This window comes from Tenrec ecaudatus, chromosome 9 (assembly GCF_050624435.1).
Source record: "Tenrec ecaudatus isolate mTenEca1 chromosome 9, mTenEca1.hap1, whole genome shotgun sequence".
In the NCBI taxonomy this organism is placed as follows: Eukaryota; Metazoa; Chordata; class Mammalia; order Afrosoricida; family Tenrecidae; genus Tenrec; species Tenrec ecaudatus.
This window is the reverse complement of record NC_134538.1, coordinates 44052407-44073559: the sequence shown is the minus strand read 5'-3', so window position 1 is coordinate 44073559 and position 21153 is coordinate 44052407. Positions and strand designations below refer to the sequence as shown.

General features: G+C 45.7%; 1 long non-coding RNA gene and 2 pseudogenes across 1 annotated transcript; 1 reads left to right on the top strand and 2 right to left on the bottom strand.

Annotated features, from left to right (window-relative positions):
- The first annotated feature begins 1893 nt into the window (after positions 1–1893).
- Positions 1894–2506, top strand: LOC142456330 (tubulin delta chain pseudogene; annotated as a pseudogene).
- Positions 2507–6605: 4099 nt separating this feature from the next.
- LOC142456329 (uncharacterized) lies at positions 6606–20877 on the bottom strand. The gene is made up of 3 exons (XR_012786064.1): positions 20740–20877; positions 8776–9292; positions 6606–7571 (listed from the first exon to the last, which is right to left on the bottom strand). It is a non-coding gene; the product is annotated as an uncharacterized LOC142456329 (long non-coding RNA).
- On the bottom strand, positions 12032–16087 carry LOC142456967 (AP-2 complex subunit beta pseudogene; annotated as a pseudogene).
- Positions 20878–21153: the final 276 nt, after the last annotated feature.

The following is a 21153-nucleotide window of genomic DNA, read 5'->3' as shown; positions in this document are numbered from 1 at the left end:
CAATGAAACAAAATATACATACATATTAAAATGAGGCATCCTAGGAGCAGCAGGACCCATGGATCAATTAAGTCTTTTTTAATCCAGAAATTCCAAATGTATTTGATCAGACAATGTGTCCAGGGGTACATATTTTGAGAAAGTTTATTTTACACTTCACATTTTAAAATTTCACATGGTGGAATTAGATCAATGTGTTTCATTTTAGGCTGATTCCTCCCCACCCCCCACCCCCCGCCCCTTCTCTTCTATCTCAATAGAAGGAAATGTTTTCCAACATGGACCAGGCAGGGATTCTTTTTTCAGGATTTGTCACTTTCTCCCAGCCAGCTTGTTCTTGCACCCAGTCTCAGTAACTGCTATCTGGTCAACTCTGACTCGCCGCGACCCTGTAAGACAAGACTCTTTACGGGCATAGAAGGCTTCCTCTGTCTCCCTCGCAGTGACTGGCGATTTCAAACCTTTCTTCCTTTCTTTTTAAAAATCATTTTATTAGGGGTTCATACAACTCTTATCATAATCCATCTATATATCAGTTGTGTCAAGCACATCTGTACGTTCATTACCCTCATCATTCTCAAAACATTTGCTAAGCCCCTGGCATCAGCTCATTTTCCCCTCCCTGCCCATCCCCCCTCCCCCATGAACCCTTGATAATTTATAAATTATTATTTTGTCATGTCTTACACTGTCTGATGTCTCCCTTCACCCACTTTTCTGTTGTCCGTTCCCCAGGGAGAAGGTTATGTATACATCCGATAACAAGGGATATTCGGTCACCCAATTAGAGTTTTGTTGAAAGGATGTCATGCTGGGTGCTCTACAGGCCAGGAAGGTGTTCATCAAGCTTTACTGTTTCCTGTTCGTTTATAGGAATTAACATGCAGGTACACCCCTGTCCATCGTGTTCCTGTTCTTAGATGCTGTCCAGATGATTCTGACCCCTAGTGGCCCCTTGGGACAGAGTTGCCCCCTAGGGTTTTCTTGGCTCAAATCTTTATGGAAGCTGATTGCCGCTGGGTGGGCTCCAGCCAGCCCCCTTTTGGTTGGTAGCCAAACGCTTCACTACAGAGCCCCTCTTCTGGTAGAGAATTAAATTGTCATAGCGATTAGATCAGGGCCCCTCAGACAATTGGCACCTCCAGCTCCCTCTGCCTGCCTCTGATGGCTACCGACGGCGGTGGTTCATCCTATATCAGATCCCCTGGTCCAGCAAGAGCCCTGATGGCTGGTCCCCTTCCCCTCCCCCACTTCACCTGTTCCCGAGATGACAGCTGGCCTGGGATATTCCCTAGTGCTGCGATGTCCACACCCCCAAAGCCCCCAGGGAATTCTTGTGCTGTCACCTTGGTGCTTGCTACTCAGTGTGTCCACCCGGGAGTCCGTGAGGGTGCAGACCAAGTTCAGCTCTCCACTTACACAAGTCTCCCAGGTGACCTGCCCGGTCACCTGCTGTGAGATTGTCCTACCCCAGCTGGCCGAGGCATCAGTTCTTGAGCCACACCTGGTGGCCAGGGACAGTCTGGAGGCGAGGTGAGCCGCTGCTGCCGCTGTGTGGAGAGGCGCCTGGCCAGCAAATGTTTGTGGTGGCTAAGCCAGGATCAGAGAGGGACTCCTCTTTGCGCTGGTTGGCTTTGAACTTGCTGCTCTGTAAACTGTGCCTCATCTGACTGTGTGGGTGTTCTGACCCTGCCAACGACTTCCTTGGTTGATTGGGTCCCTCAGAGGGCTGTCCCTCCTGTGAGTCCCCACCCCCACTCAGCCTGAGTGCAAGCACCCTGGGGGCTGAGGGGGGGGGGAGGGTCGGGTGCCCTTGCCCGCCTTGTCTGTGTGTCCCCGTCCATCAGTGACTGTGCCAAGGCGGTAATAAACATCTGTCAGCCGGAAAAAAAAATGGGAGACTTAATGGAGAATCTTGTTCCCCACCCTGAATTCAAGATGCTGGGTGTGCGGACCATTCCTCAGATGTCTGAGAACCCACTGGCATACAGCACATTTACTTGGGCAGGCCTCCTCAAGCATTTGAGACAGATGCTCATTTCTAATGCAAACGTGGAAGAAGGTATCAACTGGCAAGTACGGCCACCTGTATCAGGACTGCCTCCTCTTGGCAAAACACCTTTCACCAGGGAGCTTCATTTGAACACTTCTATTGCTAACTTGGTCATCCTTCGTGGCAAAGATGTGCAAAGTGCAGATCTGGGGGGATTGAAAGATCCAGCCCTCTATACTTCCTGGTTAGCACCTGTTGATGCTTTTAATGTATGGAAAACTCAACGAGCCTTCAACAAGTATGAGAAGTCTGCCACATTGGTCAGCAACAGCCAGTTCGTAGTCAAGCCACTTGATCTGATTGTCGGCAAAGCGTGGAATGTGTTTGCTTCAAAAGCCTACATCCATCAATACACAAAATTTGGAATTGAAGAAGAGGACTTCTTGGACACTTTCTCTTTGTTAGAGCAGGTCATTTCCAGTCACTGTAACCTCTGATCTTGAACAAGAGTGTTTTGGGACTAAAATAATTATTGTTAATATCATTTCTGTAAGGGTTTCAACGTCTTATTTGTTAAAGTAACAGTGGAATGCTGGTTTCGTTGTGCACACTAGACCCAAAGGAAAGGAGGGACATCTTTATATTACAAAATAATGTTTTCAATGAAAACATCTTCTACTTACTTTTCATTTTTAGGGGAAAAATTGGTTCTTTTACAAAGAATATTAGAAACCCTTGCTGAGCTGTTGAGACTCGTGTCTGGAGTAGCCAAGGAAAAAGAATATTCCACTTGCCCTCATATTCCTAAATCTTCCGTCTTTTCTGAAAAAGAAAATTCATTCAATATAAAGTAAACCTCTGCTGCAAAATGTTAAGCTAAGAAATTCCAGTTGCGTACGTAAATACAAATGTATTTATCTTTGAAGTGCACGCTTTGAGCCAGCAGAGGGAGCTGTTGTCAAAAGCTACAACGAACATTTAAAAGTAAAAAGTCATAAAAATAAGTTTTGTTTTTTTTAAAGTAAGATTTTTTTCCCACTTAAGCAACTATTTAAGAAATGAATGTCAGGATTTTTATAATAAATATACATCATGTATTTCTTAGGGCTGTCCTCTCTGGTGGAAACTGAATTGGGTATCAGGAGGGCTACGTAGATTCCTCTTTTCTTCTCCATCTCACTCAATGCCTTGTTGTGCCTTTTTAACAGCGAAAGAAGCAGGGTCCAAAGTACATAATTATACATATTAAACTAAGAAGTCCCAGAAGTGGTAGGAGCCATGGGGCTCAAGATTTCAAAATAGTTTTTAATGTTCTTTTCTTTTAAAGAAACCAAGGCAAATAAAATCCACTTTCCTCAAACCTTCTACAATGTACTGTATACCTTCAAGTTTAGCCTACTGTCCATCCTCTGGTACACCCAGACATCCTAAGACAAGCTCCTCTTTTTGTGTTTTTGTTTTTGTAATCATTTTTATTGAGGGCTCATACAACTCTTATCGGAATCCATCCATCCATTGTGTCAAGCACATTTGTACATTTGTTGCCATCATCATTCTCAAAACATTTCCTTTCTACTTGTGCCCTTGGTATCAGCTCATTTCCCCTCCCTCCCCCACCATCCCTCCTTCAGGAAACCTTGATAATTTAGAAATTACTTTTTTCATGTTTTACACTGTCCAATATCTCCCTTCAGCCACTTTTCTGTAGCCTGTCCCCCCAAAGCTACTTTCTTTAACCTTCTTACATCCTCATTGTTTGCAGGTATTGCAAACCCTGACAAATACAGTTCACCTTTCCTCAATCCTTCTCCAACTTACTGCATACTCTCAAGCTGCGCTTTGCCCTCTTTCATCTTCTGGCACAGACGTAAAATTCACGTTCTTCTTCCTTCTTCAGCTTACCGAATCTTTTCCCCTAGCTGGCATTGGAACTTCACTTCTTGGCATCTATGATTTTTGCAGTTAACATAACTTTTAAACCTGCCCAATTGCGTATTGGGCAGAATAGTGGAGAACAGAGTGTAAGGGTTGGGAACAATGGGATGAATCGGCAAGACAGCAAAGTTGATGATGCTTTAAGATCTTGAACTAGTCTGTAGTTGCTACTGGTTTAATGACTGGCAGAATTGGTAAGTTGTATGGAGAGTGAGTGGGCCTTAATAGGCCCTCCTTCAGGGGTTTTGACATTATAGGTTTCAGGCTTTTAAGTGTCAAAAGTGATAGGGGACTGAGGCACATTAGGAAATGTCAAGGTGTCATTTAACCTGATGTAAACAGGTTAGTGACGCAAAGTAACAGCATTTAAATGATATACCTCACCCGTGGGTTAACCAGAGCAGGTAGTAAAGGAGGGAATTGACAGGGAGGTACCAGGACACTAGAGCTATTTTGGGAGGAAGTGAAGGCAGGTAGCATTGTAAGAGAAGTAATAGGTTGGGAGGCTGTGAGGCTTCTGTCAATTGTATAGATATTCCTGTTTTGAATTGAGTACGGGGATGGGCAATATGGAATGGGTAGAAGCTTGTGTGAGAACTGCACATTATACCAGTGATATGAAAGTGTTCGTGTAATGAGTGACTCTGATACTACACTTGTGACTGCTGGAATAGTGGCTGGTGCTAAAGAAGTGTGTCCTACGTGTGTAAGTAATGTAGACTATGCAGAGAGGAAAGAAATGGGCTTACCAGAGATGACAGTAGTTACCCTGGGCATGAGGTGGGTGGTCTCCGTGGGCCTCAGACCCTGGACCCAGTTCTTGATTGCTGAGCCTACGAGCCCTGATGGTGAGGCATTTTGAGGAGGTTGCTCCAGAGACATTATGGAAGAGGTGATCCTTCCCACTTTCTGGCAGAAAAGGCAATCAGCATCCTAGAGTCCCCTTTTGATTGTATTCTAGGACAGGTTCTGGCGGAAATCAGGGTCCAAGTGGCTTACCCACTTGTGGTTGAGTGTTAACTGGTTCAGATATACCCATTGTGCTTTGAAGGGTAAAGGCCAGCAAATGTATAAGCTCTTTCCTCACCTTGGGAGATGTGAGATAAGATGTGGATGAGGTAATGTAGTGCCACCTAGTGTTGAAAGAGTAAACCTGGTGAATTTATGAAAAGTCTTTGAGAGGCTATATGACAGTGGTTCTTAACCTGTGGGTCACGACCCCTTTGGGGATCAAACGACCCTTTCAAAGGGGCTGCCTGATTCATAACAGTAGAAAAATTACAGTGATGAAGTAGCAATGAAAATAATTTTATGCAAAAAAAAAAGAAAATAATTTTATGCTTGGGGGGGTCACCACAACATGAGGAACTGTATTAAAGGGTTACGGCATTAAAAAGGTTGAGAACCACTGCTATATAAAAACTGTGCTGAATTTTCTCATGGGTTCTAGATATGAATTTCTATTGCTTCTCTGTAATGCCATATATTAGTTACATAATCTGTTGTCCATTTGAGAGGATTAAGAGCCAGGGGGTGGGGTGTAGCCTGTCAATCAGGTCACAGCTTAATGACCTTATTTGGAGGTGCTAAGGAGATAAATAGCTCACTGGAGGCAGGACATAGTATGACTCCCTGAAAGACATTCCACCTGAGAAGACATATGGAGCTAAACTAATGCCCTGAGCTTGAGGAGCCATGTAGAGACCCCTGCCAGTGCTGAGATGCTTACACACCACTGGATCCATAAGACTTTGCACCCACACTGGCCTGTGATATTTCTGCATTTGGCATCATTGCATGTGTTGTGTGAGTCTGAAGAGGAATTTATACACTGGAATCAGATATATGGCTAATATCGGACTTATGGATTTGATCTGGACTAGACTGGGACATTTTCTCAATATTCAATTACTCTTGCATGTAAAGCTCTTTCTTATTCACATATGAGTCTCCCTGGATTTGTTTTTCTAGTCTACCCAGACAAACCATGCTGCTACCCAGACACTCTTCCTGTCTTTTTTGTTTAATCATTTTACTGGGGGCTCATACAATTCTTTTTTTTTTAACAATTTATTGGGGCTCATACAATTCTTATCACAGTTCATACATATACATACATCAATTGTATAAAGCACATCTGTACAGTCTTTGCCCTAATCATTTTTTTCTCCTCTTTTTTTTTTTACATTTTATTAGGGACTCATACAACTCTTATCACAATCCATACATATACATACATCAATTGTATAAAGCACATCCATACATTCCCTGCCCCAATCATTCTCAAAGCATTTGCTCTCCACTTAAGCCCCTTGCATCAGGTCCTCTTTTTTTTTCCCCTTCCCTCCCCTTTCCCCCCTCCCTCATGTGCCCTTGGTAATTTATACATCGTTATTGTGTCATATCTTGCCCTATCCGGAGTCTCCCTTCCCCCCTTCTCTGCTGTCCCTCTCCCAGGGAAGAGGTCACATGTGGATCCTTGTAATCAGTTCCCCCCTTCCAACCCACTCACCCTCCACTCTCCCAGCATCGTCCCTCACACCCTTGGTCCTGAAGGTATCATCCACCCTGGATTCCCTGTACCTCCAGCCCTCATATGTACCAGTGTACAGCCTCTGTCCTATCCAGCCCTGCAAGCTAGAATTCGGATCATGGTAGTTGGGGGGAGGAAGCATCCAGGATCTGGGGGAAAGCTGTGTTCTTCATCGGTACTACCTCGCACCCTAATTAACCCATCTCCTCTCCTAAACCCCTCTATGAGGGGATCTCCATTGGCCGACACTTGGGCCTTGGGTCTCCACTCTGCACTTCCCCCTTCATTTAATATGGTGTATATATATACATATACATATACACATATATACACACACTTATATCGTTGTTGTTTTTTTTGCATGATGCCTTATACCTGGTCCCTTGGCACCTCGTGATAGCACTGGCCGGTGTGCTTCTTCCATGTGGGCTTTTTTGCTTCTGAGCTAGATGGCCGCTTGTTCACCTTCAAGCCTTTAAGACCCCAGACACTATCTCTTTTGATAGCTGGGCACCATCAGCTTTCTTCACCACATTTGCTTATGCACCCATTTGTCTTCAGCGATCCTATCATGGAGGTGTGCAGTCAATGATATGATTTTTTGTTCTTTGATGCCTGGTAACTGATCCCTTCAGGACCACTCGATCACACAGGCTGGTGTGTTCTTCCATGTGGACTTTGTTGCTTCTGAGCTAGATGGCCGCTTGTTTATCTTCAAGCCTTTAAGACCCCAGTCACTATCTCTTTTGATAGCCGGGCACCATCAGCTTTCTTCACCACATTTACTTGTTCACCCACTTTGCTAGCTTCCAAAAAGAAAAAACCAATAGCCCACTTGAAAGGTGGGCAAAGTACTTGAACAGAAGTTTCACAGGCGCAGAAATCCGAATGGCCAACAAACATATGAGAAAATGTTCCCGATCTTTAGCCATAAGAGAAATGCAAATTAAAACAACAATGAGGTACCACCTGACACCCTCAAAGGTAGCCCAATTCAAAAAATCAGAAAGCAACAAGTGTTGGAGGGGCTGAGGGGAGACAGGAACTCTCATCCACTGCTGGTGGGACTGTAAGTACGTACAGCCACTATGGAAATCAATCTAGCGATACCTAAAACAGATGGAAATAGAGTTACCATATGACCCAGCAATCCCCCTACTGGGCATATACCCAGAAGAGGCAAGAAACAAACCAAGACCAGACATCTGTGCTCCAGTGTTCATTGCGGCACAGTTCAGAATTGCAAGGAGTTGGAAGCAACCCAAATTTCCATCAACTGACGATTGGATTAAAAAACTGTGGTATATACATACAATGGAGTACTAGGCATCACTAAAAAGCAGTGATGAACGTATGAGGCACATAGCGGCATGGGAAGAACTAGAGGAAATCATGCTAAGCGAGGTAAGTCAGGCACAAAAGGACAAGTACAACATGAGCCCGCTGAGGTAAGAATTAAAACATTTTTAAAAAAGCAAAAGTGGCATAGGGAAAAAAACTACTGTATACAAACATTTTTTCCCGCCATATATACAAACATTTTAGGGGTGAAGACTGTGTAGTATGGAAGAGACCAGACCAAAACCAGGGATGTACATGGTAGACAATGGTGGAGGAAGCGGGGAAAGGAAAACAAAAGGATGAATACAAGGAAGAAAAGGGTAGTGGGGTCATGGGGCATTAATCCACCCAAGGGGAGGGTATTGTTTATATCTCATACAATTCTTATCACAGTCCATACATACATCCATTGTCAAGAACATATGTACATTGGTTGCCATCATCATTCTCAAAACATTTGCCTTCTACTTGAGCCTTAATATCTGCTGCTCATTTTCCCCCTCCCTCCCCACTTCTCCCCTACCTCGTGCACCCTTCGTCATTCATATATTACTATTTTGTCATATATTACACTGTCTGACATCTCCCCCTGCCCTCTTCTCTGCTGTCCCTCCCCCAGGGAGGAGGCTATATGTAGATTCCTGTAATCAGTTCCCCCTTTCTACCCCACAGTCTCTCCACCCTCCAGGCATCACTACTCTCATCACTGTTTCTGGAGGAGTCATCTGTCCTGGATTCCCTGTGTTTCCAGTTGCTCTCTGTACCAATGTACACCTTCTGTTCTAGCCAGTTTTGCAAGGTAGAATTGGGATCATGAGAGTGGGGAGGAGGAAGTATTTAAGAACTAGAGGAAATTTATATGTTTCATCATTGCTACCCTGCACCCTGCCTGGTTCATCTCCTCCCCCCAACCCCTCAGCAAGGGGTGTCCAGTTGGCTACCATTGGGCTTTGGGTCTCCACTCTGCACTCACCCACATTTTCAATGAATGGTGTTTTGTTCCTTGATGCTTGATACCTCATCCCTTCGACAGCTCATGGTCACACAGGCTGTTGTGTTCTTCCATGTGGGCTTTGTTGCTTCTGAGCTATATGGCCGCTTGTTTATCTTCGAGCCTTTAAGACACCAGACACTATCTCTTTTGATAGCCTGGCACCATCAGCTTTCTTCACCACATTTGCTTATGCACACGTTTGGCTTCATTGATCATATCAGGGAGCTGGGCACCCACTGATATGGTTTTTAGCTCTTTGATATCTGATAACTGGTCCCTTCTGCACCTTGGGGTCAGACAGGCTGGTTTGCTTCTTCCATGTAGGCTTTGATGGTTCTCAGCTAGGTGGCCGCTTGTTTATCTTCAAGCTTTAGGAGCCAGAGTAGTTATATGAATAATATGAATATCTTTCCAGGTAAGATTATAAGACTGAGTGATATTTTAAACTTTCTGGCATAAATGTCTACGTCAGAGGCAAAAGTTTCCAGACATCTTCCTAGAAAAAAATAAACCATAAATTTGAGAAAAGAATATGCATTTTTACCAGCCCTTCTGCTCCCATGACTTCTCGGAGAGGAAGGAAGGAGGCAGGGTTTGAGGATGGACTCTGGATTCAAAGAAGCTGCTTCTGTGCAGGGAAGAGTTGAACAAAAACTGGTGAGAGGAAGGAATGATGCCAGCAGCAGGGGAGAGATGTCAGATTGCTCAGAAGATGGTGCTGATGGGAGGGCACTCTGACACAGAAGGAGTGAGGGGAGAAACTTGTGGTGTGGGGAGGGAGAAATGACTGCAGAAGTTGTATAGATAACAGGGTAGGGGGTATGGGTTTACAGAATGTCAGAAGGTGGTGGAGGAGATGGAGGTGGAGGAGATGGGATTACAGAATGTCAGAAGGTGGTGGAGGAGAAGGTGGTGGAGGTGGGAGTGGGAGGGGTTTAGAACAAAGGAAGAAGACGTTCTTGAGGAGGGGGTGAAACAGCACTAAAGGAAGAGGCTGACTGAGGCTTAACGTGATCTGAAAAACTAGAAGGGCAATTTTACCCTGGGCTTGCAGGAATTGAGGAGGAAGGCAATCCTGATAGAGATGGGGATGAGAGCGGAGACTATAGAATGCTTGCAAGTATGGTTGTTGAAAAAAAGAATTTGATTTGCAGTAATCATTAGAATTTTTAAGTCAGGAGTGCCATCTAGTGGACATTTCAAATTGTGAGGATTAATTTGTAGTCGCTAGATTTTCTATAATCAGTTGGATACCCAGCAGTTCCAGGTTGCATTCACAGTACATCCTATAATCAAAGGCTGAATGAGTGAAAAATTGAGCTCGTGAGAGGAGCCACTGGCTGAGAAGGACATCTGACTGCAGATGACCCTGGAGTGGGGAGCTTTGGATTTTACACTCACAGATCCTTTCGAATTGGAATGTCTCTAACCGCAGACATACAAGACTGCTGTGATGGGTCCGGGAAGAGGCCACCAGAGAATCAGTATTAGAGAGGCTAATGTCTCAACAGTCCTGGCCACAAATACCTCTCTAGAGTTTCAGCACCATTATGTTGGAACGGGAATAAAGGAAAAGCAGAGCCAGATAATAGATTTTAATTAACAGGTTTTAGTAGAGTTAACGAACTGCCAGGGTGTTTAGATTGGAATGAGAGTAAAGAGGGCAGGTTAAAGGAAGTTTGGAAGACAGTAGAGAGAGAATATCTGACAGGAAGAAGGGAGAGCTAGAGAGAGGAAGAGACTGAGGGACTTGCGGCCACAGGAGAAGGTGCAGAAAGTCAGAGAGAGAGAGAACAAAGGAATCCCATGTTAATAATCTTTGGGGGCAGAAATAAATCATTATGTCTAAAAGGAGTCTACTATTCCCCACATTGCCTGTGGCACCAGGGGAATGGTGAAGAGAGGGGGCAAGGTCTCTGTGAGACTATTTTGAGAAGACGAGGTGTCACAGTATGGAGCTACCTCATGGGGGTGGAGAAAGGGTTAGAGACGCTGGCTATGGCTGAGAGCTGCCCCTTCGCTCAGATGGACCTTATAATTTTCTAAAAGCATTCAGTAAAATAACTTGAGGGATTAAAATCAATGAGTAATTTAATCAATGAATTTTTTCAGATGATAAATTTTATTTGGGTCAGTAATGGAAAGGATGAGAGTGTTACCGGATATGTATAGTATATTGTAAGCCTGTCTGATTATGCAGAATCTAAACCATAATGAAACTAAACCAAGAAAATAATCATGAAATAATTATGAAAAGTAATTTGATTATTTCCAAGCTGTATAACAAGGAGTATCTTAAAAGGAAAACACATAAATTCTTTGTAAGACCTCCAAAGTGAAAAATGCTACCATGTAATTTACAAAATTTCCAGTGATATATGCACTCAACCTCACTGCAGATCTATAAAATCTAAGTATCCCATTGTGTTGGACAGCAGAAGGAAACACTGCTTAATCCTACACTGTCCTTTAAACCAAAGGAGGAGGAGAGGGAAGAGGAGAAGAGAGAAGACTGTCATGGAGATAAAGTGACACATGGCTGGGAAAATTGGGCTCCAATATCAGCACTGTGAGGAGGGTACAGGGCCAGGCAGTATTTCCTTCTACTGCATGCAGGCTCTCAAGGAGTCAGGACTGACTCCAAGGCACCTAACACCACCACACTGTCTTAACAATATTTGCTATATTGGAGCCCAGTGTTCCAACAGCCACTGCATCAATCGATCTCCTGAGGACTTCGCAAAGGAAATGTCTTTCCTTTCCATGGTCCTTTCAGTCAGCACAGCCTGTTTTCAGATTAAGAGCCTGCCGTCTGAGGACACTGACACCGATGACCATGCAAGAAACAGAGAAAAGTCGCATCCTGAAAATGTCCGAGACCCACAGCAGAAGGTGGCTGTGCTGGACGGGGGCAGGGACTGGGGCAATTTGTTTGCAGACTTGAATTGACTTGCTGAATACAACTTTGTAAAACAGGAAACTTTCACTTCCTGTTAACTACTTTCAGTTCTGGGCCATTAAACTCATTCCACAAAATGGGAGAGAACATGCTTTCTGACTCCAATCATACAATCATACTCTGTCATTGAGTCTATTCCAACTCACAGGGACTTTATATAGGGTTTTCTGGACTGTAGATCTTTATGGACAGGTAATGTAATAGTTCTCCTTAGAAACTGGAGTTTCGATGGCCAGTGCTCTAATCACAGTGCCACCAGGATTTCTGTATCCTCACTGTATTAAAAAACAGAATAAAAACCAACCAGGTGTTGTTTTAGTTTGTGTAGAGGTGATTCTGGCTCAGAGTAAAACTGCTTCTCTTGTGTTAAAAGAGAAGAGCAGGGCTTATTCATTTGATTCAGCAGGGACCCCATATCGACCGATGAAATAAAACTTAAAGTACAAAATGAAACTTTTTTTTTCAGGAACACTTCCTTACTTTACTTTTCCCTCTTTTCTGCTTTTGAAAGGAGTGGTTGGTTTCAAAATATCAAATGACACTCAAAAGCAGATGTAGACAACACCAATCATTGGCATAGCATGGAGAAGGCCACAAGTAAGGACCAGATAGCAGCAGCAGGTGACAAATGGGAAGCGATTGAAGCAGTGGTTATACAGGTTCACACGAAGCTCAAAATATGCGGCAGGTGATGCCCTACTGTTAGTACAGGTTACATCAGTCACTACTTTAGTGGGTACCCTCAGTGTGTTTGTGTTTAGATTCTGTACATCAAAGCAATTTCCTCCAGTGAAGAGCTCATGGCTTACACGAAACACAGGGTTGCTGGAGGGCACTGGACCCGTCCATTAGTTTCTTAAGATGCTGTCATAAATCTGATAGATGTACTGAGAGACTTCAGAAGCTCTGCACTTCAGTGACAATATATAATTGGGTTTCCTGACTGGATAAAAAGTTTGGCCAAAATCCATTTCCCATGAGCTTCAGCGATTGGTACAGTATGTTCTGCTCTTCCATATTTTGCTTGGCAACAATATAAACATTGCTGTTTTGCAATTTTCCGGAAACAGTGTTGGCATTTAAATGACATTTCTTCATCTGAAACTGAAGTTCATTTTCATTAGGAATATCCTTCCATGTTGCAAAGAAGATCTGGCATTCCATTTTGCCATCTTCTACAAAAAGCATATTGAATGGAATGAGGTAGCTGAAGTAGAAAACATCTGTGTTAGTCTGGGTAGACTAGAGAAACAAATCCATGGACACACATATGGGTATAAGAAAGAGATTTATGTATGAGCAATTGGACATTGAGAAAACATCCCAGCCCAGTCAAGATCAAGTCCATAAGTCCAATATTAGCCCATATGTCCAAAACCAATCTATAAAGTCCTCTTCAGACTCACGAAACACATGCAATGGCACCGAATGTAGAAGATCACAGGCGAGTGGGTAGAAAGTCTTTGGATCCAGTGGCATTGGAAACATCTCAGTGCTGGGAGGTCTCTGCATGGCTTCTCCAGCACCTAGGGCTGCATCAGGGTGGGTCCATGTGTTGTGGCAGCTGCTTGTCTCCCAGGGTGTGAGCAGAGTCTCCCACCTCCAAGGAGGAAATAGTGGAATTCCCAGAATCCTTAGGGGAAGGCTATGCCCACACAGAAGCCTCATTGGTTATGACCTGATTGACAGGCTGGACTCCACCCCTACACGCTTAATCCTTAAATTGACTGTTATATAACTACCACGACATCCATATTATTTTTCACAACCACCTGCAGAAGTTCCATCTTCATGACTGGGTCTAAGGTGTTGAGAAGAAGGGAGATGTCAATGCTCTGGTTTGGCATCAGTGGTGTATAGATGGTCAGAGGTGTGCTGGGCATGGCACCAAAGTTATTCTTGTTTAACTGGATGGCAAAGTCTGTCATGTGCTGCAAACCTGTGTGGGTGAAGTTCATTTCCATATAGATGTCGCCTTGATGGTAAGTGAATGTTCCTGAAATCTCCAAGCCTTTAAACTTTGCTGCAGTCACATATTCTCCTGTTTCTGTGGAAAATTCAAAAAGGTCATTCAGCAGTAGTAGGTGGTCAGCAGTAGTAGGTGGAAGAGCAAATTTTGCAGGCACTGAAGATGGGATGCAGGACTGCCCAGCCAGACTATCTAGTTCCCCTGCCAAGAGATCCACTGCTCCCATTTGCATGGAAGACACCTGTGGCTCATTGACTGGGAGACTAAGATCAAGATTCAAAAGATCTCCTTGAGGAATCAAAAGGTTGCCTGAGTAAAGAAGCTGAGGTTGTTCCAAGTTGGTTGCAGTGATCGTGCCAACAGGGTTGTCACCAGAATCAGTGCTTCCATATTGAATGGGTGTTTGTTATGGATCCTAAGACTTCCTTCTACAAACGCATTGGGAAGCTGATGGTACACAGAGGCTACAGAGTCAGTGTGACAGATTAGTTCATCTAACAAGGTTGGCTCAATAAGGTCTGTTTCCTTGGAGATCAGTGGTTTCTCAGACAAGACTACTTCTTTGGCAGTGACGGAATCTGTTGACAGAAGGTACCAGTGAATGTAGCCCCAGTTGCAAAGTTCAGGGTTACCAGAGTCCTCGGTTGCCGAACTTTCTAGAATTCGTTGATTCCCTTTTCATGCACAGAAAACATCGTTCTAATACTATTTTCTCTTTTTACATGTCCAACACACACCAAACATACATCTTACCTAAACAAATCCACAGGTGTAGTGAAGTAAAAATCTATACATCTATGGAATTGTATGTTCTTGTCCCCTGAAAATGTATCACGATGCTTTTCTCACATTAATAAATGGTCCATGAGATATTAATTTTAAAACTTTACTCTTTCCTGTAATTACAAGGCATTTGAATTACCAATGATATTGGAGGTTTTCAGAATTATAGGGAGAAAAAATCAGAAGCAAAGTTCCAAGTCACATCATATCACTTGGAGACTGGGAGACTGGTGACAAGAAGCAGAAAGTTAGTGGAAGTAGCACTGTGCCATGGATCAGAAATACCCACTGAACTCAGAGACGTGGTGACATGATGATTCGGGGTGGTAGTAACATAATCTGTTGTCAATTTGAGAGAATTAAGAGTGAGGGAGTGGAGTTTAGCCTGTCAAGCATGATGCAGTTTGATGACCACATTTTGGAGGCAGGAAACAGGCCACTCCCAGAGAGACATTCTTGTTGACAAGCCACATGGAGACTGACTGATGGAAGTCAAAGCCTCAGAGGTGAAGGAACAACGTGGAGAACCCTGCCAGCACTGAGATGCCTCCTCCACCACTGGATCCACAAGACTTTCCCCCCACCAGCCTGTGGTCTTCCTACATTCAGCATCATTGCATGTGTTGCGTGAGTCTGAAGAGAAATTTATAGACTGGTACTGGACATATGGGCTAATATCAGACACACGGATTTGGACTGGACTGGGCTGCTTTCTTAATGTAAAATTGCTCTTGTACATAAAGCTCTTTCTGATACACATATAAGTGTCTCTGGATTTGTTTCTCTAGTCCACCTGGACTAACACATTTTGGTACAAAATGAGAAAGAATTAGGAAATTAGCTCTACTACTGTCTGCAACTCAATGGGACAGTTGGAACAAATTAAATCCATGTTGATAGAGGGAAGTGGAAGACTGTCGGCTGTTGATCAACTCTGTAAATGTACCATATTTAATTGAGATTTAGTTTGTTAAAAGGCATTTCCCATTGCCTCATTTGCATGTGAAAGTTGGACACTGAATAAGGAAGACCGAAAGAGAACCACTGCGTTTGAATTGTGGTGCTGGAGAAGGTCATGAAAATACCCTGGCCTAACAGTACAAACCAGTGTGTGTTGGAAGGAGTGAGGCCAGAGTGCTTCTGTGAGGCAAGGATGGCAAGACTTTGTCTTGCACACTCTGGACAGATTGTCAGGAGATAATTCCTGGAGAAGGGCATCGGGCTTGGTAAAGTGCGGGGGCAGCAAAAAAGAGGAAGGCCTCAGAGAGATGTATTGATACGGTGGCTGCAACGATGAGCTTAGACATAGGAACAATTGTGAGGTTGGCGCAGGACAATGTAATGTTTCATTCTGTTGTGCATAGGGTTGCTATGGGCTGGAACCATCTTGATGGCACCTAACAATAAGGATAAACCAGCTCTACAGTAAATTCATTAGTAAATTCTATTGTAAATTGACACCTGTTAATTCTTGAAGATCTGGGCCTGTGAGAAAGTCTGTTCTAGGGGCTCTCCCTTACCCCACCCCTGCCAGTAGCATACTCTGGGGTGCTGTAGGAGTGGGGCCCCACCAGAATCATGCTTCTTGGGGGACCCCTGGCACCCCCCCCCCACTGGGAGCATGCTTGGGGGCGGCTGTAGAAGTTGGACACCACCAGAAGTATGATTCTGGGGTCTCCCTCTAGCACCTCCTGAAAAAAGCATGCTCAGCAGGGTGGGGTAGGAGTGGAACCCCACCAGAAACAAGCTCTGGGGAGCTCCCCCTGGCACCCCCATCAAAAGCAGTCTGTAGGGAGGTGTAGGAGTGGTATCCTGACAGAAGCATGTTTCTGAAGGGATACCCCCCTTCTCCCCCTCCCATCCCACCCCCACCCCACCAAGCAGGCTCTGGGGGTATGTAGGAGTGGCACCCAGGCAGAAGCGTGCTTCTGAGAGGGGCTCCTCCTGCCCCCAACCCCTACCAGAAGCAGGCTCTGGGGGGTGGTGGCAGGGGTACACCACCAAAGCATGCTTCTGGGGGGCTCTCCCTGGCAGCCCCTCATGAGAGATATGTCTCTGGTGGGCCATGTGGGAATGGGAACCCATCAGAAGCCTGCTTTTGTGGAGCTTCCCCTGGCACCTTCCCCAGAAACATAGTTGGGGCAGGTATAAGAGTCGGTCCCAGTCAGAAGCAGGCTCTGAAGAAGGTATAAATGGAACCGCACCAGGAGAATGCTTCTGAGGGCTCTCGTTGCCCCACACACACCAGAAACATCCTCTAGGGGGATTGTAGGAGTGGAATCCTGCCAGAAGCATGTATCTGGGGGGCTCCCCCCCAGCACCCACCGCCAGAAGCAGGATCTGGAGAAGGGATGTTGGGGTGGGACCCTGCTAAAAGCCTGCTACTGAGGAGCCCCCCTAGGACCCCTCACCAGAAGCATGTTCTGGGGAGGGGGTGTAGGAGTAGGACCCCATCAGGATGCTTTTGTGGGGCTCCCTCTGAATCTGCCTGCAGAAGCATCCTACAGAGAGGGTTGTAGCAGTGGGACCCCAAGAGAAGCATGCTTCTGGAGAAACCCCCTTGCATGCTTGGGGGGCTCCTTGAATCTCTCTCTTAAAGTATTCTCCCCCTTGCACTCCACCAGAAGCATTATGTGGGGGGGCTGAAAGAGTGGGGCCCTGCCAGAAGCATGCTTCTGGAGCTCCCCCTGACCCCCCCTACAAGAATTATGCTGTGGGGTGGGGGAGGGGTATAGGAGTGGGATCCCACTAGAACCATTCCTCTAGGGGGCTCACCCTAGCACCCCTCCTCAGCAGCAGCCTCCCTCCGGGGTTGTATAGGATGGGACCTGAGCCTGCTACAGAGGAGCACTCCCTGGAACCTCCCTCCCCTCCAGAAGCAGGCTTTGGGAAGGGGCGTGGGTGTAGGTGTGGGACTTTACCAGAAGCATACTTCTTGGGGATCCCCCTGCACTCCACACCAGAAGTAAACTCTTGGGGGGGGGAGTGGGAACCTGCCAGAAACGTGCTACCTAGCAGGCTCGGTTTGGGTATAGGAGAGGGACTCCACTAGAAGCATGCTCTGGGGGGGGGGGGGGGGGTGTAGGTGTGAGACCCCTCCAGAAGCATACTTCTGGTGGGCTCCTCCTGGCACGCCCTGCAAAAAAGTAGGCCCCACTCCCACACTCCGGATGGAGGCATGCTTTTTGCTGGAGCTGGTGGGGAGCAACCCTACAGGAAACAAAGATTTCTCCTGAGTTGCCTCCCTCAAATATATGCCAAACTTAGGTGCTTGCTACGTATGGTAAATGACTACACTTGGAGGCCAAGGAAAGTAGTAGGTCAGGGGTTATTCTCCCTGGGGGTTATCAGCCATCCAGAGCAAGCAGACAACACTGTTTATCCCACAATAAGTAGGGCGGAGAGAAGTTCATCGGTGGGGCTTCAAGCTGAGTGCCCTGTTCCTTGGGAAGGTCTGAGACTAGGACCAGCAATGGCCCTAACAGGGCCTTCCCTGAGCCACGGGGAGGTGAGTGCCCAGAGTAAAGGGCTCAGCACAAGGGCAGACTGGCCAGGATAAGCCGTGGACTCAGCCTGCGGAAGGGACCGGTGGATACCTTCTTAGCTGGAGCTTGGAACACTCACGGCTGGCAAAGTTGAGTTCAATGGCTCCAGTGAGGCACCCTCTCCTGGGGCCACACCCAATTCAGATAACTCTCTCCTGCCCTCTCCTCTTCCATCTCCATGTGGACCACCAAGTGGGGCTGAAGTGAGCATACTACCATGAACTATGTCTGACTCCTTCACTTTACTCTCTCTTCTATCTCTCATGACCTCAATGACTTTACTACAGTAATGTTTACTTATTATCTCTGTACAATTGGGCCTACCAGACCTGCGATGATTCGTTAGGGGCTGGCTATCCTGACACAACTTCGAAGTATGCTTCTGGCAGAGTCCCACTCCTAGACCCACACCCAAACCCACCCCACAGAGGCATGGCTTTCGACAGGATGCCAGGGGGAGTCTCCCAGAAGCATACTGCTGGTGTACACTCCTACACCCCCACACCAGATGCAAACTTCCAGAGTGGGGACTGCCAGGGGGAGCCCCTCAGAAGCATGCTCCTGGTGGGATCCCATTCCTATACCACCACCACCCCAGATGCATGTATCTGGAGGGGTGCTAGCAGGGGAAGCCCCCAGCAGCCTGTTTCTGGCGGGGTCTCACTCTTACACCCACCCCAGAGGCATGCTTCTGGTGGAGGCTGCCAGGGTAGCTCCACATAAGCTTTCTTTTGGCAGGGTCCCAGTCCTATACCCCCCTCCTCAAAGGAATGCTTCTGGTGGGGTCCCAACTCCTATATCGCCCCCAGTGGCTTGTTTCGGGATTGTGGGGCCTCCCAGAGGAGCCCTCCACTAGCAATCTTCTGGCAGGGTCCCTCTCTTCCATGTCCCCTAGCCATGCTTTTGGCAGGTGGTTGCCTGGGAGACACCCTCAAAAGCATGCTTCGCACGGTGCCCTACTCCTTCACCCCCGAGAGGCATGATTCTAGTGAAAGCTGCAAATGGGAGGCCTCCAGAGCATGCTCCTTGCGGGTCCCATTCCTACACCAACAGTGGGAGCCATCAGAAATAGACTTCTGGTGGGGTCCCACTCTTGCACTATTCCCCAGAGGTATGCTTCAAGAGGCTTCTGACAGGGTCCCAGTCTACAAAATCCCAGAGGATGCTTTGGCAGGAGGCAGCTAGGAGGAGCTCCCCAGAAACAGGCTCTTGGCAGCATCCCACTCTTATATGCCCCCAGAAGCATGTTTGGGGAGGGACCAGGGGGAGCTTCCCAGAAGCATGCTTCTGGCTGCAGTCTGACACTAGCCCCTCTCCCCTCTAGGCATGCTCTGGCAAGGGTATTCCAGAGGGTGTGTCCAAGAAGCATGATTTTGCATGCTCCCACTCCTACCTACCCCCACCCAGTGGCATGCTTCTGCTATAACCAACCCAAAAAGCAAGCTTCTGTTGGGGGGCTGCCAGTGGGTGTTCCCAAGATGCATGCTTCTAGCCCTCAAGCCCACCCAACTAGACTTCAAGGCTTCCAACTGGCTCTCAGGCCTCAAACTAATCCTCAAAGCCCCAAACTAGCCCTGAAACCCTCAAGCTAGCCCACAAGCCCTTGAGTGGCTGGTAGACCAGAACCACTGGCCTTCCTGGTCATCAGGGTGTAGCCATTGCCCCACCAAGTTGCCTTCCTTCGTCATTAGGGAGATGTTTGTAAATCACACACATAGGGTGGCTACAATAAAAAGACAATGGAGGTGTTTGAGAGGAAGTGGAGAAATTGGCACCCTTATTCAGTGCAGATGGAAATACAAGATGCTGCAGCCACTTTGGAAAACAACTTGGCAGTTCCTCAAATAGCTAAGTATACTGCTAACATATAGCCAAGCAAGTCCACTCCAAGGTATACAAAGGGGTTAAAAAAACTCAAAGGAAAAAACCCATTATTCATTATTTTTTAATTCCATTGATTCATTTTTTGAAGTCCCCTCTTATAATCAAAACTAAAACCCTGATAGCAACCCTATATGCAACTGGTGAATGGAAAAACAAACTAGTATATCCATACAATGGAATGTTATTCAGCAATGAAAATGATTTATGCTACAACTTGGATGAACCTTGAAATTATTATCCTCAGTGAGATTAAATCATTAAGTAGAAGATAACAGTCACAAAAGTCACCCCATCTGATTCCATTTAAGTGTAATGCCCAGAATAGGGAATTCTAAAAAGAGAGTAAATGAGGGGCTGGCAGACACTGGGGGAGGGGAGATGAAGCATGATCACTTGCTAATGAATATAGCTTTCCTCTGGATTGATGAAAATGATCTAAATTGATAGTGGTGATGCACAACTTTGTAAATATAGTGAAAACCCATTTAATTGTACAGTGCAGTTAGGTGAGTGTGATGTGTGACATCTTACTAAACTTGTTTTTTTAAAACCGAAGAAAAAGCAGTAAACACAGAAAGTAGGAACAATGTTATTACATTGTGGGGATTGCAATTAATGCCACGAATCACAGAGTTTATGAGCTGTTGAACAAAAAAATCACTTTGCTCTGTAAACTTTCACCCAAATCACAAAAAGCTTTTTAAAAACAAGAAAATTCACACAAAGAATACAAGTGGAATGTGAATAGTTATACTCAACACTCATCTACCTTGATGTAATTTATTGGATAAAATGTAACCTACCTAATAAAAATCCCATGAAAAAGGTAAATTGTTTCTTGTCTAGCCGACAAAAGGCTATTAACTCTGTAAGAGGATGAACTGGTCGGGAACTTGGCTGAAACCTGCGTCTCGGTTATCTGTCAGCAGCTCTGAAACCTAATCCCTAAAAAATAAAAACGAAGTGAGTAAGGGCGAGTAACACTATTTGTGGTTGTCTCAGACACACTTTTGGAACATTCAAATACACAGATCATTTGAGTCCTAACGCGGCAGTACTTTTTAAGTTCTCATCTTCCCACTTAGCCTTCAACGCCAACACTGAAGCCAAGTACTAACTTTTCCCGACCCAACCACAGCCAAAGGGTTAAGAATCCGTCTCCTCCTCCAAGCCAAACGGTACAACCAGGTTGACAACCAACGCAATTAGGAGTTCCG